At 40.6% G+C, this 17,926-nt stretch overlaps 1 pseudogene; it reads right to left on the bottom strand.

Moving 5' to 3' along the window:
- Window positions 1–8,132: 8,132 nt before the first annotated feature.
- LOC145653271 (cytochrome P450 2K1-like) lies at window positions 8,133–16,581 on the bottom strand (annotated as a pseudogene).
- Between the last annotated feature and the right edge of the window lie 1,345 nt (window positions 16,582–17,926).

Genomic DNA, 17,926 nt, shown 5'->3' with positions numbered 1-17,926 from the left:
ATTTATTGTTAAGGGTCCCTGGGGTCCTGGAAGTCCTCGACCTGTCTGCAATTCAAAAGGGGTAAAACCAGTTGTTGCATTTACTGAACATCTCATTTGCATTAATGCCAAAGGGAAGGTGTCAACCAAATTTAATTTTGTCTGTGCACAGATTTTGGCCACGTACGTGTACCCCTGTGCTGAGTCCACCATGTCTGTGTAGTCAATTACTATCTCTTCCCCTGGTGTTAATGACAACGGATACTTACCGGGTGCCACCTTAATTGCAGGTTTGGGATTGTACTGTTGACATACTCTACATGTCCCCTGCACTTTTGAGGAGAGACCACAGGTTCTCAATGGGACTAAGATCTGGGGAGTTTCCTGGCCATGGACCAAAAATGTCAATGTTTTGTTCACCGAGCCACTTGGTTATCATCATTTTGGCCTTGTGACATGGTGCTCTGGAAAAAGCATCCCACTAGCAAGTCTGGGTTTGACATCCTAAGACGGCGGCTTCGTAGCTAGCAAGCTATAGCGCCAACTAGCTACTGAAACTCTGCATTTCCATACAATTATGTCGCTATTAACAAGATAGCGAAGATTAATTAGCTACTTTGTTTCATTCTTTGGAAAGGTGCCATTTATAGTGATATAGATGGCTACTTATGTGGTGTTGCTTAAACGTACAGGTTTGATGGTATAGATTGACTTTTGCTAGCTAATATAGAGCTAACTAGCGAGCTACTAGAAATAGCTAGCTAGCAGAAAACGTTCGCCATTAGCGATCACAAAACCAGGTACAACTAGGAAACTCATTGCGCTCCATTGGTTGCCCGAACAGTTACATTTCTAACAGTGATTTAATATCGGTACTTACTTAATACTTTTGTTGTTTTTATTAATTTAACTGGTGGAGTTTCTGTCAGCCACGACCCTCATGTTTCTCCAGTGGTGGTGTTCATCTCTGCCCATCTGAATTATTGCATTTAACTACTTGTTGTTTCACGTTGACATTTTTTTTTATTATCGGGGACACTGCGTGTATATAAGCAGATATGATTTCTTTTCCGCCATCTGTTTCCATCTTCTTGTTGTCCATGATTTTTCTTCAAAAGAGTGGACATATTCCAGTTAGCTAGACTCTCTCTCCAGATACCGTTTTAGACAGATAAACGTCGGCTGGCCCTAAATGATGGCTTTGGCTCAACGTCCACGATAAAGCGTCAAACTATTGGCTGTGGAAAAACAACCAGTTTAAGACAAGACATGCGGTGCGTAAAGATACGAAAGAGCTTAAACGTACCGCTTGTCTAAACAGACTTTTGGGGGATATGAATAAGCATAAAACGGACAAGTAAGACACATGAAAATGACCATTGCCAGAGTGAAGGACAACTGATATTCAAGTCAATTATATTTAAAGGTATTTCAACGCAGACGTCGCCCCTGTGTGGCGAACTGTGTTAACCCTGAGTGACCGTGTTAATAGAGTTATGGTTACTGCACAATATTTTATCTTTTTAACCTATCGTCCTTCTTTTTTAAACAAAGTAAAAGCGCATATGAAAAATCTACATATGCTTTCTACTTTATATATATAAATTATATTGGCTGTGGAACCAAAGTATTAATCAATCTTTTTTCTGGAAAGCCCAGTAATATGAAGGCAACCTAGCTTTAGGAGGCTCAGTGAATGTTTACTTTGCATTTCTTGACTGACAGGAGAGCATAATCTCTCCTGTCTTGGACAATAAAGCATTCGTGTGAGTATTACTGAAAAACACTAACCATAAGAGAAAAAAGCATATTTTTTTCAATTGTTGTGTCCTGTGTTCGTTTGGTGTGTGTGTGTGTGTGTGTGTGTGTGTATCCATAAGACAAGCTTCCACTGTTGACAGCATTTGACCTCACCCTCAACCACTCTCCTCCGACCCACAAAGCGGCCAATGTTCTGGACCTGATCTTCACCTGTACCACCACAACATCGGACATCAGTCACCCCCCTCCACCTCTCGGACCATCACTTTCTATCCTTCTCTCTCTCCCTTCCTTCTCTTTCCATCCTGTCCTCTCCAACATGTTCCTCCTTCCTCCATCACAATCTGCACTCCATAACTCCCTCTTCCCTTACTTCTACTGTTTTGTCCACCCTTCCTCACCCTGACTCTCTGTCTTCTCTCTCTTTGGATACAGTTACAAATTCTTTCATTTCTACACTCTCCTCGTTAATGAATCTTCTGTGCCCTCTCTCCTCTAGACTTGCTAAGTCCTCCCCACCTGCCCCCTGGCTAACAGAAACACTTCGCTGCCACAGGAGAGAACGAAGGACTGCAGAGAGGCGGTGGAGGAAATCTCACGTAGATTCAGACCTCAGCTCATACAAGTCTCTCCTTTCCAAGTTCTCACTGGAAGTAACATCTGCAAAGTCATCCTACTACAGAGAGAATTTCAAATCATCAGCATCTGATCCACGCAAGCTCTTCACTATTTTTTCTTCTCTCCTTAATCCTCCCCCTCCCCCTCCTTCCTCTTACTCTTACTCTGGAGGATTTTATCACCTTCTTTGAGGAGAAGGTTGCAGCAATCCGCCAGTCCTTTTCCTCTGTGCCCACTCTTCCAACCAACATATATTCCCCAACATCCAACTCTCTGACCTATTTTTCTCCTCTTTCCTCAGATTAAATTCTTCAACTCCTCACTTCCTGCAATCTGACTACATGTCTGCTGGATCCTCTGTTCCAGACAATCGCAAGAGATCTGCTTCCTTTCATCTCTTTCATCATCAACAACTCCTTATCTTCTGGATGCGTGCCTACTGCATTCAAAACCGCCAGGGTGGTACCAATCCTCAAGAAGGCCACACTTGACAGCTTCAGTGTTACCAACTACAGACTGGTATCACTTCTCTCTTTTCTCTCAAAAGCCCTTTAAAGCAGTTTATAATCAATTCTTTTTTTCACCCAGAACCAGCTGCATGATCCCAACCAGTCTGGCTACAAACCGGCACAGGTGACATGGAGAGGATCCACATCCAAACCATGTAGACTCTCCACTGGTGTTCCACAAGGCTCAGTATTAGGCCCCCTTCTCTTCTCTTTGTATACTCATTATCTTGGTGATGTAACATCTTCTCATGGTTTCTCCTACCACTGCTATGCTGATAACACTCAATTATTTCTTTCTTTTCCACCCTCTGACATGCAGGTCTCCAGATGTATCTCAGCATGTTTGACTGACATTGCGTCATGGATGATAGCCCACCACTTGAAGCTCAACCCCAGTAAAACCGAGCTTCTGTTCATCCCAGGTACTCCCAACCCTTACCATGACCTCACTGTTTCCTTTGAGAACTCCCTAGTATCACCATTCGAAGCTGCCTGTAGCCTGGGCGTAACTTTGGACAACCAGTTGTCGTTTTGAACTCGTTTCTAATCTAACCCGGTCTTGGAGATTCCTCCTTTGTAACATATGATGGATTCGACCCTTTCTCTCACAGGAAGCTACCCAGGTGCTTGTGCAGTCTCTTGTGATCTCAAAGCCAGACTACTGCAACTTGCTACTTGCTGGTCTTCCTCTAAGAGCCATCAAAGCTCTACAAGTTGTCCAGAATGCAGCAGCACGACTGGTCTTCAATCTTCCGAAGTTCACACATTACGCCACTGCTGCGCTTTCTTCACTGGCTTCCTGTAGCTGCACGCATCAGATTTAAAACCTTGATGCTTGCCTACAAAGCCAAAAATCGACCAGCCCCTTCATACATGAGGTCAATGGTCAAAGCCCAATCTATACCTCGAGTAATTCGAACCTCAAGTACGGCTCGGCTTGAAATACCTTGCTTCAGGTCTCATGGATGACAAGCATCGAGACTATTTTCTGTCTTGGCTCCAAGATGGTGGCATGAACTCCCACTTCCTGTCCGGACAGCAGAGTCCCTTGCAGTCTTCAAATGCAGACTGAAGACCCATCTATTTGCAGAATATTTAAAGGACAACTGACACTGCTCCCATATTGACTGACTAAATTAATACTTTTTGTAGGGTATTGTTTATGTTGTTTAACAAACTCTAGCACTTATTGTTTATAGCACTTATCATTGTTTAAGATAGACCTTATGTATTTTGTACTTCTAGTTATTAGCATTCATCCCTGTATTCTACAGTATTCTAGTTCATTGGTATGTCTGATTCTAAACTACTGTACTGTACTTGGATATATTCTATGAGTAAATGACAAAGCACTTTTGTAAGTTGCTCTGGATAAGAGCGTCTGCTAAATGCCGTAAATGTAAATGTGTGTGTGTGTGTGTGTGTGTGTGTGTGTTCCATTCTAGATCCACTTCTAGATTCCATTACAGAGTTTCATGTTTGCAGAAAATCAGGAGACAAGACTCTGCCCACCCTGAGGAGAAATAAAAGAGGGAAGAAGCTAGAGGAAGAGAGAGATGTTCTCTTGAGTTGTTTGTTAGCAGTGTTGATGGTTGGCTTAGTGTATGACTTTGCTTCCCATGTTGACTTTGCACTAGCAGTTTGTTTTTGCCGTTGTGTATTTGTATATGTTCCACTTTGTTCCCTTTGTTGTGTTTCACTGGTAAGTAGGAAGTGACTGCCATTTTGTTTGGGGGGTGGGTTTGCTCTGTGTTTTCCACGTAGTGTAGTTGTATGTGTATTTTTCTTTTGTCTGTTTAGGTTTAGTGAGTTATTTTGGCCTGTGTCACTCCTGACGTTATAATCCAGTGTTACACTGTCTCTTATATATATATATATATATATATATATATATATATATATATATATATATATATATATATATATATATATATATATATAAATATCATACTGTCTATTGTACAATACACTGTATATCATTGAACTGTTTTGGTTTGTCGCTGTCTGACTTCATTTCCACCATTCCACTTGATTTGTGGTTTTTATCACATTTCCTCTTACGACCTGGAGCCTTAAATGTTGTCACAATTTTCATTAATAATTTTACAATAAGCATTTAATTATGCTTTAATTGGGGTGCATGTACATAAAGCTTCTCAATGCTTATCTAGGATTTGTTTGTCAGTGTTGTAGATGAGACAAAAATATCACCTTAGGTTAGCACTCATGCTTTGAGAAGCTTTAAGAATATAGGCCTAGATTTAGTAAAATTAAAGTTTAGTTAAGCCTCTTTTCCTGTAAACATTCTTTTAGTTACCTCAACACCACCTATTTTTCACACACATACTGTTAGCTTTAGTCTTTGAGCAAGTAGTATACTCTAGTATCTGAAACAACAGAAAGGACAAAACAATATGAGCTGAAAACAGAAGAAAATGGAAATATAATGCTCTGTAAGTGTATGTAGCATTTAATATGAGAGTGCGCTGACCAAACATGCTGCAATGAACAGGTGATGCCTTTAGGATGTGCAGATTGTGGGGACATTCTGTTTCATGAATTCTAATGGTTTTTTTTAAATACCTAAATTGTTATTACTTTTCTATCATTACTTTTGCACTGTTAGAATAGATCTGTATATATCTATGATAAACTGTGGACCTCCGTAATAGGCATGCTACAGCCCTAGCTACAAAATCTAGATAATTTTCTGGTGTCAGATGATCTAATCTGGTCAATGATGGTCAAGATAGTTGAAAAGCTGGACATCCAGGCAATAGATGTACTTTATGCTATTAAATCATCTGATTAAACTGGTAGACTAGCAAAAGCTACGTTTTGTTTCAGGTTTGATGGTTTAGCCACAATTTCCAACTGGACAGCAGGTCCAGCAGCATAAACAACTTGACCAAGCTATTCAACCAGTATGATTGAGCAGTTGGGTCATACTGGTCAAATCTCAATCTGATTATACTGGGCAACCAGTTTGGTCATTGGTTATGCTGGCCAACTATCTTGTTCTTATCTTATCTGAAGTGTAATGCTTATAGATACATACAAAACACTCTTAATTGTAGGTATTTATCCAGAAACCAGAGTTGTATTATGCAGCATCTCTTTAGATTGAATACTATTCTGTAAAATAGTAGGCAGGTATTTAGACAGAACCTGAATTGTGTTAAATGGGATTTATATCAGCGTTTGTAAGGCTGCGATATGTACAACCTAGCATAAATAAATACGCTAGAATGTATAGCACGAATAGCCAGCCATGATAAAACCATGGTAACCTAAAAACGTACTTTTCACTTGGTTGTTGTTGCTTCCCGCTGGTCTCATTGAAGTCCAATCGCCTCTGTGTCCTCTGGAAACAGCACTTCTGTTGTGTTGGGAATGGATTTGAAGCATTTTTGAAGTTGCATGTGTTTTCTGAATTTGCACCGGGTTGTGTTGTCATTTTGATGAATGTGCTTTATGTATTTGCATTGCGTTTGTGAAATGTATCGCAAGTGTTGTCATTTTGATGAATGTGCTTTATGTATTTGCAGCACGATGGGTCTTCCCTGCAACCGTAGTGGGTGTGGAGTGTGAATCAAGCTCCAACTTTGCTAAAATGAAAATGTAAATAAAACATTTTCTCTCTTGCACTTTATGTATGTTCTTTAGAAAGGCTCTTCGTTCCGGCTCTACATTCCTTCACTTACACACAACCCCACACCTGTTCCACCTTCTAGCTTGCCAAATGAGAGTAGGGAGGATTGGGAACTTTCTGCTCACCTACCCGACAGGCAAACCTAAAAGCCACCCTGAAATCATGTGATGAGCGACCCCAGCCCTTAAATTCTGACTCGAGATACCCTAACACAAAATCGATTCCGGTTGAGTCTAAAATGAGAAACTCCAAAACCAGTGGCAATGCTTAACAAGTGCCTTTGACCTTGCTATTCAACCATGCCATCTGATGGACAGCAGTGGGGAAGTCATTTTACATTCTCAAAACCTAACCCCAACAACATATACAATGTGTCATCGCAGTGCTATTGAAAATCTTGGGATTATGAGTGAGTGAGCTCTCATAGAGCTCCTAAAATGATCCAGTTCAAGGGTGAACTGTGACCTGATCCTGAACTCAACTCAACAAACAGGTAACGGGGTCAGCATGGTCTACTTTGATGCCAGTTCGCTGTGTGTTATCATACTACCTGACCACAGAATGACATTTAGGCAAATCCAGTCTAGTTCAATGATTATTTAGGACACACTTCCCTTTCAGGAGTCCCAGTTTAGTGTTCCAAAATCCATGGCATTTCCCTTTTGGCTCTATTTAGTTGTTAATCAATTTTTTTTTCTCTTTCTCGTTTTGTGGTAGCTTGGTGGTTAAGGTAGTTGACTTGTAATCAGAAGATTGTGGTTTCAAGCACCACTGCTGCCAGGTTGCCACTGATGGGCCCCTGAGCAAGACCCTTAACCTTCAGTTGCTCAAGTTGTACTCAGTCATAATTGTAAGTTGCTTTGGATAGAAGCATCTGCAAATGTTATTTGTGGTTTTTCTACAACAATTACTATACCTATAGCTTCATTTTAGTTGGTTCCATATACTCAAGCCCTGTTTATTTACTATATATGTTTATTAACATTTAATTTACCATATAATGCAGGATTCACTTTCATTTTTATAATCCCTGCATACGTGATTAGGACTCTGACTAACCATAACCTGAGTGAGACTGAATTAATATAAAGCTTTTTTTAAAGTAATTACACTTCAATTATAATTAACATATTTCCCTACATTTAGCATGGTGCCCTGGTTAAAGGTATTTTGACAAATTTAAAACATACATTGCTACTATTTCAATCCACTAACAAAAAACTTGATCATCTTAGGGAGGACAAGATGCAACAATTTCTATCAAATGTTTCCAGATGATGAGAGTGTTTACAGTGAAATGCATCATACCTTGTGCAGTAGAAATATTAGACTTTATTTGAAGATTATGGCAAAACAGAGGCAGACTTCCCATGTTGTTCATATGTGTCACACTACTGTCAGATGAAACATTTGTAATAATGTATATACGAATTATACTGAGGGATGACTATGAACTTGACTTGGCATGAAAAACTAAAAGCACTGTTAATATTTACTGTAAATTATTAAGGTTCATTCACATATAAGAAATCATACATTTATTATAAAACTGAATGTTACTCAGCAATATGAATGATGAGGGTTTAATTTTAGGTGCCAAGTGTTGGGGCAGATAAGTGAGTTACATGTGAATGTGTTGGTCACGTGTGATGAACTTTGAAATCCAGGTTGCACCAGTGCCTGTGAATTTTTAAATAGTATTTTGCCAATATTATTCCAACCTTGAATGTAAATACTACCCTTACATGTTAAAAGTGAATGGATTATGCCAAGTAGTTTACTGCGCTGAGCTTATGGGGAGAGGGGTCAACGTGAAGCCCACAGCTGGCATGAGGTCCAACTGTTCCTCAGACACGCCAGGTGAAACGAAAGTGCTGCAGAAGAGTGGCGAAGAAGAGGAACAGCTCCATCCTGGCCAGACTCTCTCCCAGACACACCCTACGCCCTTAACAGACACACAGACAGACATTTAAAGTACAACATGAAATCTGGAGCACCAGATCAATGACAGAAAATGATTTCAGTGCACCTCCACAGAAGGGCATGAAGGCATCTCTCTTAATGAAGTGTCCCTACTCATCGAGGAAGTGTCCTGGATTAAAAGTGTAAGGGCTCTCCCACTCATTCTCATCCTTCAACACGGATGTCAAAAGAGCAAATACACAGGTTCCCTGGAAAGAATCACAGTTTTAGCTTAAGCAGGAAGCTAGTGACAGCTTTCTCTGGTATGACAACAGTGCAAAATTTAAATTTACGCAGCCATTTTGTCATGTCTTTGTTATATTTATAAACCAGCCAGTTTCAGCTCTCAGTCTCCTACGTACATTTAATAATTTTATCCTATGCATGCTTTTGTTGTATTGCTTTTAGACTCTTCTCAGTTAATCTAACAGCCTGACCTTCTTGATGAAGAAGCCTTGGAAGTTAATATCACAGGTAGTGGTGTGAGGGAGACTCATGGGTACTATGTCTGCCAGTCTCTGTGTCTCATGGATGACTGCATCTGTGTAAGGCAGGTTCTTGTGGTCATCCAGCACTGGCTGGCGGCCTCCAACCACCCTGTCAATCTCCTGTTGTACCTGATCTGGAGCACAACAGAAGATATTGTCTCGTGTTTTTAAGAAGACAAAAGCAATCAACTCTTTCAATATTACAATATAAACAAATACAAGAAGCAACCATGGTAAACCCTCAAACACCATCAAGCACCTCTTTGTCTTCCTCATTGGAGAAATGTCTTGGACACTGGATATTCACATTGCAGTTGGAATTCTTACCTTGTATGTGGGGGTACTTGGCCATTAAGCAGAATGCCCCAGTGGAGCGTTGTGCTGGTTGTCTCAGTACCAGCAGCAAACAGGTTGGAAACAGTTTGAAGGAGATTCTGTGCATGGAACAATGAGTTCTTTTTTCCAGCCTCCTAACCAATAATCAGAAGGGATCAATTAGTCAGCCAACATAAGAGACCACTTTCTTCCATCAGAGTACAACTGAGTAATACCAGGGATCATATAGAGAGATGTTTGAAAACCATCAAACCACTGGCTTTTTCCATACCAAGCCTAATCAGCTGGCCTAACAGTGAACCAATTCAACAAGCATGAAAAGGTTTTCTTAAGAAGTCCCATTTTATTTATATTTTTAAGGAACCAGTTTTGCTGTGCTAAAACCTATAAAGAAGCTTAAAATCATAAGGTTCCATTTATGCTTGCCAACTTAAGCCATTGTTTCATCCATGTTCATTTGTATGGTGGCCAGGAAGACCCAACATGCTGCAACTACATTAAACACATTCATCAAAACACATGTGCTACATTTCAGAAATGCAATGCAAATTCATGAATGTTATACAAATTCCAAAAACATTTTATTCAAAATGACAACATATGCTACATTTCAGAAATGCAGTGCAAATTCAAAAAACACATGCAACTTCAGAAATGCTACAAATCCAGTCACAACACAATGAAAGTGTTGTTTCAGGGGGACACAAAAAGGGGTTATTCAACCAAACAGCCAGTGAAAAGTAATTTATATTTGTGATTTCCAAAGTTTTGTCACTGGTGGTACAGAATGAACAATTGGCCTATTTGTGCTTTGCATTCTTGCACATGTTTGGTTGTAAAGAATGCAGCCTTAAAGAACACTGATAAAACAAAATCCCAACTAACAGAAATATAAACCTGATCCTGCCAGTTAATAACTAGCTAGATGCATTCAGAGTGTGTTACTATTTTAAACTCCAGTTCAGCCTAAAGAGATTCTGTCGAATACAACTAGGTTTCTGTCCATATACCTACTTTTAGAGCGTTATTGATTTCAAACCATATTTTGTATGTATGTAAAAACAACACACTTGAGATTAACTAGTAAGAATAAGACAATTGACAAGATGGTCACTGTAGCAGACCAGTTAAACTATCAAACCTGAACAAAAACATAGTGTATCCTGTAAATTAGTAACACACTCTGAAGGTAGCTAGCTAGCTAGCTAACTAACTACGTATTAAGCCAGAAACATAGTCGCGTTAAATGGGATTTTTTTTTTCATCAGCGTTCTTTAAAGCTGCATTACAACCTAGCAGAATTAAATATGCAAAACTGCTGAGCATGAATAGATCAGTTGTTCATTCTGTATCAACATAATCCATAACAAACGATATAACCATGGTAATCACAAATATAAATATTTTTCATTAGCTACTCGGTCACCACTGGTCTCATAGGAGTCCATTCCCTCTCCGTGTCCTCAGAAACATGTCCGTCGTGTTGTAGCTGTTATTTGCAGGGTTTCTGAAGTTGCATGCGTTTTTTGATTTTGCATCACGTTTCATTTGCAGCACAGTGGGTCTTCACATTCATCGTACATTTGTGTTATTTTTAATTTTATTTTCTGCAATCTGAACAGTGTTACATTTAACTTTCCACTGAATTAAGAGAGTCAATCAAGGACACTCTGCCAATTGTAAACGCAATGTGTATAAATACTGCTATTATCAATGTTTAAACACCAGTTAAAGAGGTGTATACCAAGCTTGAAACAGGTGTTTGACAGTTCATGACTGAACTTGCTTTGGAGCAAGGGAAAGACATTCCTGTCTCCCATGAATATTGCCCCTATCTGTATTGTGAATTGTGTGATTTTTGTGTGCTTGTTTTTGTCCCACACAGAGCATCACGCACACATGGACAATGTTCCAGGCTGCTGGAACTGTCCAAATGCCCCATAATAAGAAGTGATAACGGCCTTTTGAAAGCCAACTTTGATGTTGTCATTCTTGTGACATAGCGAACAGGGAATTCCTTTACACAGTGTGACAATCAGGCTTCCCACACTCATAGAGCTCCTTGTGCAAGTATAGTCAATTAAGCAAAACATGTTAATTTTGTTAGTCTTTCCACTACTGCTTCCACTTACTGTAGTACTAGCAATTAAACTTCACATCTAGTAGTTCTCTAGGTAATGCTGTCAGTTATTAGGGATCCCTGTATGACCTTTATTCTCATTTATCCTGTCTGTTTTTAAAAATGATATTACCTATATGAATCAATACATTAATTCCTTTAGAATTGGTGATTAGTTGCTAAACATCCTATCGATTGTTGATCAAACTCAAAATCTCCCACTGAGATGCAAACGAGAGTTTTCTGTTTCACCATTTGGCAGCCAGATAGTGCTACTGAAGCACTTTGAATTGCCACAGTATATGAAAAGTGCTATATAAATTAACTTAAGTTGCCTATTGATTAAAGGTCAGATTGAGTCGTCTTCTAGTTAGTCCTGTAGATTACTTTTGTTTTCTAAACAAATATTCTCATTTGTTTTATCTGGTTTCTCTCTTTATTCCCTCTATTCTTCAATGTATTATACACTATGCGATTGCTGATTAGTTCAACGTTCCATTAGCTGTCAAGTTTGTGGCTTCACTGGTGGCATTTCTAACCTGTGGTGGATGATCACGAGTTAGACAACTTGCGACTTCCAGTTGAGACTGATTAAAATATTTCCATATGCGATGGTGCCCCATTAATTTACTATAACTATAACAAATTTGATGAGTGCAGAATTATAAATTAGGAGTTCATACCACTACAGAGGTCATATGGATACTCCAAAATATGAGTGGTTGTATATGCACTATGTACAAGATAAAACTTGACACATTAAGCATTTCTGTATACAGCACAAGAAGGACATACCACGTTTTGTTTGCATGCTAGAAAACAGTCAATAAAGCCTCTGCACTCCTGAGGGTTCAGGGTCTCCTGGAGGCTGTGCACAAGCTGCATTATATCCTTCAGAGTTTTTTCACAGTTTGCCATGATAATTTTCCAGTCCTTTAGCCAGAGCCGAAGCCAGGGGAACATATTGTAAAGCTACAAACACACAGATTAACATTTTGTTATGTGCCTCCTACATTTATCCATACATCATCCTATCTTTGTGTCTCTTGCTTATTCAAAAACATAGCAGGGTACCTGTATAGAAGCTGAACCAGTGATCCTGATATTCTCATTGCTTCGGTTTACCATGTTTTGGAACCGAGGATCACTGTATTCAAACCTGCTTCCATATACAATGGCTGAGGTGATATTTGAGGCATTTATACAATAACCAATAACAGGATGTTAAATGTTCCCATATATTACATTTTGGATAAATGGATAATTACATTATGGATAATTTGGATAATTACATTTTTGGCTCAACTACAAAAAATAGTTACTTCTGGTAAGAGTAAAATAGAAAATATATACTTATGTCTCTTACCCTTAAAGTTCTCCACCACTTCCCTCAAATTCCACATCTCTTCTATGATTCTCTCTTCACTCCCTCTCTTGCCCTGCCCAAAGTCCTGCAGGGTGCTAAGGGCAAAGCGCCTCATCTCTTTCCAGTTCTCACCATTAGAAAACAGAATTCCTTGATCATAAACAGAAATCATTAAACCTTTGTTGTTAAACAGCTAAATGTCAGCGAAATGCCATAAATGTAAATGTAAACACAAAATGCAGAATGGTTTTTCATCTTAACTGTGAGACAACTGCATGTTTTTACAATATTTATATAAAACAGGTATTCATGATGAAACACACATTGGGAAACTGCTTATGATCTATTCCAGTGCAAAACCAAATTATAACCATGATTAATAAGGAAAATAACATAAAATAATAATTGTCTTCAGAAAATGGCCTTTTATGAAGAACATTGCTGGCCTGGCTTCCCTCTGGCTGTTTCACAACGGTTTCCCCTTTTCTCCTAATTCTTCTCTTACACTTTAGTCATGCTCTTTCACCATGAATCTTGTTTTATTAATGTTTCCCTTGTTGGTGTCACTCTGGGTGACTTCTCCTTCAGGATATAAACACCTCCCCTGCCCTTCTTTTGGAAAATCTGATCACACCTCCATCTTTATCCTGCCTGCATACAGACAAAACTCAAACAGGAAAAAAGGTTTTCTGATCAGTCTATCAATGGAGTGCAGAGGCCACCTTCACACTTCAGGACTGCTTTGAAACCACAGACTGGTGGATATTTTGTGACACAGCTGGCACTAACATCAATGAATTCTCAGACATATGTGGAATAGACTTTGCATGATCACTGACTACAAAGGAAGTTGGTACTGTGATAGGGGGGTTGACCTCCTCACTTGCAGAGAAGCTAAATGTTCATTATGCTCGGTTTGAGGAAAACATCCCCCTTGCTGCAAAACTCCCAGTAGATCAGGAGAGCTTTGTGTCTGAGGAGGTCAGATCCTTTAAGGCAGTTAACCCACGCAAGGTACCTGGTCCACAATTGGATACTGGACTACCTGATATGCAGACCCAAGGTGGGGAAAGTAGAAAACAGCTTCTCTTCAACACTGACTCTGAGCACAGGGGCTCCACAGGGTTGTGTGCTCAGCCCCCTCCTGTACTCCCCATTTACACATGACTGTGTAGCCAAACACACATCTAACATCATCTTCAAGTTTGCTGATAGCACAACCATCCTAGGCCTCATCACAAGGGGAGACAAGTCAACCTACAGAGACAAGGTTAGTGCTCTATCAAAGTGTTGCTACGACAACATCCTCCAGCTCAATGTCAGTAAAATGAAGGAGATGATTGTGGACTACAGGAAGCTGCATTTGGGTGGTCACTCTCGCCTATACATCAACGTATCCCAAGGGGAAAGAGTCGGTTGAGTTTTTCGGTATACACCTCACAGATGACCTCACCTGGTTCAACCACACCAACACACTGGTGAGATCAGCCCAACAGCACCTCTTCTTTCTGTGAAGGTTCAGGAGGTTTGGCCTGCCGCCTGACATTTTCACCACCTTTTATAGATCTAAAACAGAGAGCAAACCCACAGGTTGCATCACTGTCTGGTACTGCAGCTGCACTGCAAGTGACTGAAGGTCCTCCAGAGAGTAGTGAGGACTGCAGAATCCATCATAGGCCACAAACCTCCAGCCTTACAGGATAGCCATCAGTCCTGCTGCTTGGGGAAAATGAAAATGATGCAGCTAGACAGTAGCCACCCAGCACACAGCCTGCTCACTGTGTGTCACAGGCATCGCAGTTCCCACGGCGACATATTTACGTGCTTGGTTTGGTTTCTGTCCCTGGTATACTTGGCTCGGTTTTGTCAAGCTCTTGTTTTGGTTTCGTTCTGTTCCACCCCCGAGCCTGTATCCCCAGCTGTAATTATGTTCACCCGTGTCTGGTAATGTTTATCTGGATCTTCATCAGTCTTGGTTATTTAAGCCCTGTTTTGCTTTCCAGTTTGTCGGTTATTTTGGTTTGCCAGTTGTGTTTAGATTTGGTGTTGCTGTTGCTGTCATTGTCTCTGTTACTTCCTAGTTAGTTTCCTGAAGTCTACCTCATTCTGTGCTGATGAACAGTTTCTACCCTCCTATAAGGCTCTTAAACAGGATGTGAAACAGTTAGTCCTTAGTATTAGTTCTTGGCAGCACACCACTACTTGAACATTTCCACATAGTCACTATTAACATACAGGGTGTAGTTTATCTACAGATTACCCTGGGCTAATATATTCAATAGCAGGAGGCTCCTTATTAGGACTCTTCTGAAGTCTAGTCACCATCTATTCTGAAAAAAATCAAAACAAAAAAGTAAATAAATAATGAATGAAAAACAAATAATTTACCTAATTAAAATTTAAATAGTACCATGATCAACTCACACACACATTCCATCATCTAAATTGGCTGAATAAGGTTTTCTGAATCCTTGGCTGAAGTCATAGAATATGGGACTGATGTCTCTTGTCTCCAAATTCTTCTGCATGATTCACCAGTGCTTGTTTGACAGTTTGATATCCTGTCAGGACAACTACTTTCTTTGGACCAAAATACACAGTGAATATGGATCCATATTGTTTTGACATCTGCAAACACAAATTGGATGGATAAAAAGTTTTCTGTTAATACAATGTACTCTATACAATGGGTTGATGGATTTTTTTGAATTTTAAGTAAAGACACTGCCATATTTATTTATTTAGTTAGGGTTTCAGAAGTAATAATCACATTGTTGAACTTGTGACTTTATGAGTCAAGACTGATTTAACATAGTCCTTAAATAATAATTAATTCATTAATTTTCCCTGCTAATCAGAGTGGTGCGGTAACGTGCGGTGGCCCGAGTGCCGTAGGGGGAGCGGCAGGACGCACAGACTCCTCCGACTGGGACGAACATTTATTCACATTTAACATGAAACACTAACGGCACTCACAAGAATCACTCACGACTGATACAAACAAGAAACGATTAACATTAAACACATACGGTGAACACTAATACAGTGAACATTGACTATGTTACAGCACACGTTACAGAATAACCAACCGCTACAGCACGCACTCTCCCTCGACAAAAAAAGTAATTCCTAGCGGGGGGTGCATGAACATCCTCTGCACCTCTGCCTGGATCCCAGGATATTGGGGAGAGGACCGTTGTCTGCGTCTTCTCCGGAGGTAGAGGGGAACAGCCCCAGGAATTTCTTGGGGGGGGCCTCAGGCGGTTGAGCCCGGGCCAGGGAGGACCGAGGGGCACCACAACCACCAGAAAGAGGGCGGTTGGGTGGAGCCAGCGGGATCTCCCAAGACCCTTCTCCTCAGCTGACTCGCCAGCGAAACTGGAAAGGTCTGCCCAAAGCCTCAGAGGCAACCCGCCTCTGGGACGCTCTTAGAGCGGCGGGAAAGAGGAGGACCGTTTAGGGATGTCTGGAACCGGGGCGGACGTGCACCCCCGCGTGTCCGCTGAGGCCTCGGACACGTCAAGGAGCCTGCGGGGACGGCGGGCGCCACGTCACAGCGCCTTGTGTTTGTGTGTTGGTGCTATTGTGTGTTTCTGTTTGCGCCTTTTGTGTTTACAGGCGCAACGTGTGGTGGAGTGTACCGGACTGCCCCGAGAGAGGCAGGGAAGCTGCCTTTCTCTCTCTCCCCGCGAGGTCTCTCTTGCTGGCGGCACCTGGCCCGCCTGGGCGCCGGGCACTGCCATGCTGTGTTTGTGTGTACGTGTACACGGTACCTGGAGGTTCACGTTCATTGGACGGATGCGTCGGGATCCGCGCCCCTTGGGAGGGGGTTCTGTCACGGAACGCTCGCCTCCCGCGATTCACGTGGTTCGACCCGCCATGTGCAGTGGGAGGACTGTCTTGTCTGTAACCACACCTGCACCTCGTATATACACCTGCACCTTAATGTATATAAACGCGTGTTAAAGTGTGCAGGATGTTGGTTATTGTTGGCGTAATGTCTGAATGTAATGTGTTTGTTAGATGTATTCTTGTGTATCGTGTTTGTTTAACTTTAACCATTTCATGTTCCTTGTTTGTGATAAGCGTGCCATTGTGTCGTTTGTTAATAAATGTTCGTCCCAGTCGGTAGAGTCTGTGCATCCTGCCCCTCGCCCTACGGCACTCGGGCCGCCGCACCTTACAGGTGCCCCAAGTAATCTTATCATTTTTGATTGCCAATTTATTGAGGTGATCATAACACTATATTTGTGACAATAGCTGTTGTAAAAAATGCTATATACCAACTAGCTAGCTATCTTCTCCGTAAACTAGCTACTGTTAGCTCACACCTACGTTCCATGCAAACATTATTGTAAAAAGTAGAAAAATGAACATTATGAAAACTATTCCAGTGTTTAATTAATATCACTTCCACTTTGTAAATATTTCTACCATGTGAGTCACGTATCTGTGACTATCATGAACAATTGCATCATTTCCTAGATGAGGCAGATGTAAAAGGAGACATTTACAGCGAGGCCTTACTTAGCCATTGTTGTAAAACAATTATATTGTAGCCTTCTTGTCATTTTACTACCTTAACCCTTTCCTTTTATAAGCTGTTTTTTAATCAGTAACAATTTATGAAACATTAGCTAACCTACTAATATGCAAAAAATAGGCTTGTCTTCATAGCCAGAGTACACATATTATACTGTTACTGTTCCATATTACACAGGGTACTGTTCTGAATGTTTCTTGTAGATAATGGTCTAATGAATCATTGCTTGGTCTTACTAAATGCTACGCTGTCTGCCAGTTCACACAAGCCACCTGTTGCAGTGTTGCTGTCAATGTATTGTCAATTAGAATTCTGTCAGTGGAGGTGCTGATGCCATCAGGGGCTGCTGTGTTCTCGCACACATAGCTGGCACTAAATAACAGGTCTAAACCAAGTTAAGAATGCACTCTTCTCGGTAAAATTTAATTTTTAGCTCTGAAAATGACCAAGGTGTGGACCTCAGTGACCTCATAGCTAGCTATGAGCATGCTCCTAAAGTTAAAGGGGAACTTCATGGATTTGACTAATTTTCTTTATCATTCAATGATTTAGACATAAACAAAGTTATTAAGAGTTTTTTGGTGTGAAATGTG

This window comes from Electrophorus electricus, chromosome 23 (genome assembly GCF_041902795.1).
Source record: "Electrophorus electricus isolate QZ-2024a chromosome 23, ASM4190279v1, whole genome shotgun sequence".
Classification (NCBI taxonomy): Eukaryota; Metazoa; Chordata; class Actinopteri; order Gymnotiformes; family Gymnotidae; genus Electrophorus; species Electrophorus electricus.
Note: the sequence above shows the minus strand (reverse complement) of the source record. Positions and strands in the feature narration are given on the sequence as shown.